The 784-nt window shown below is 39.7% G+C and overlaps 1 pseudogene; it reads left to right on the plus strand.

Annotated features, from left to right (window-relative positions):
* Positions 1-230: 230 nt before the first annotated feature.
* On the plus strand, positions 231-356 carry LOC127490889 (U2 spliceosomal RNA; annotated as a pseudogene).
* Positions 357-784: the final 428 nt, after the last annotated feature.

The following is a 784-nucleotide window of genomic DNA, read 5'->3' on the forward strand; positions in this document are numbered from 1 at the left end:
CAAGTGCTTGGGCCCTGCACCCCATGGGAGACCAGGATAAGTACCTGGCTCCTGCCATCGGATCAGCACGGTGCGCCGGCCACAGAGGGCCAGCCGCGGCGGCCATTGGAGGGTGAACCAAGGGCAAAAGGAAGACCTTTCTCTCTGTCTCTCTCTCTCTCTCACTGTCCACTCTGCCTGTAAAAAAAAAAAAACTAAAAAAAAAAATTAAAAAAAGAACTATATTAATCATTGCTTCTCAGCCTTTTGGCTAAGATCAAGTGTAGTATCTGTTCTTATCAGAACTATATTTGTGAAATACATTAAATCTGTTATATTTATAACAAAAATATTAAAAAAGAATTGGTCCACTTCATTTTTGAATTTACACTTTTATTTTAAATTCCTTTGATATTTAATTAAAAAATAAATCACATTGGATGCTTGATGCAAATTAATAAGTTCAAACTCAAAGATGACAATTTTGGATTAGGCACCACATCTCAAGAACAAAAATCCTGGGGACACTCGTTAGAAATATTCAACAAACAAATGATTCATGTACTCCTCTTGTTTCTTGATACACTTTATAGTTCCAGGATCAGGCTCAACAGCGAACTTTGCTCACAGGAGAAATCTCAGTGTGACAGCTGTTTAGTCCATTGCCACTTCCTAAATGCCTTTCCCATTGGCATCTGCTCTGGAATTCTAGACGGCCAACTCTATATTCCCACTACTGAATGCCTTGTCATGCCTGCTGCACCAGGCAGTGTGCCACAAATATTAGCCCAAGCTGTAGTGAAAT

Source organism: Oryctolagus cuniculus, chromosome 6 (assembly GCF_051225735.1).
Source record: "Oryctolagus cuniculus isolate XC-2025 breed Fujian yellow rabbit chromosome 6, ASM5122573v1, whole genome shotgun sequence".
NCBI lineage: Eukaryota > Metazoa > Chordata > Mammalia > Lagomorpha > Leporidae > Oryctolagus > Oryctolagus cuniculus.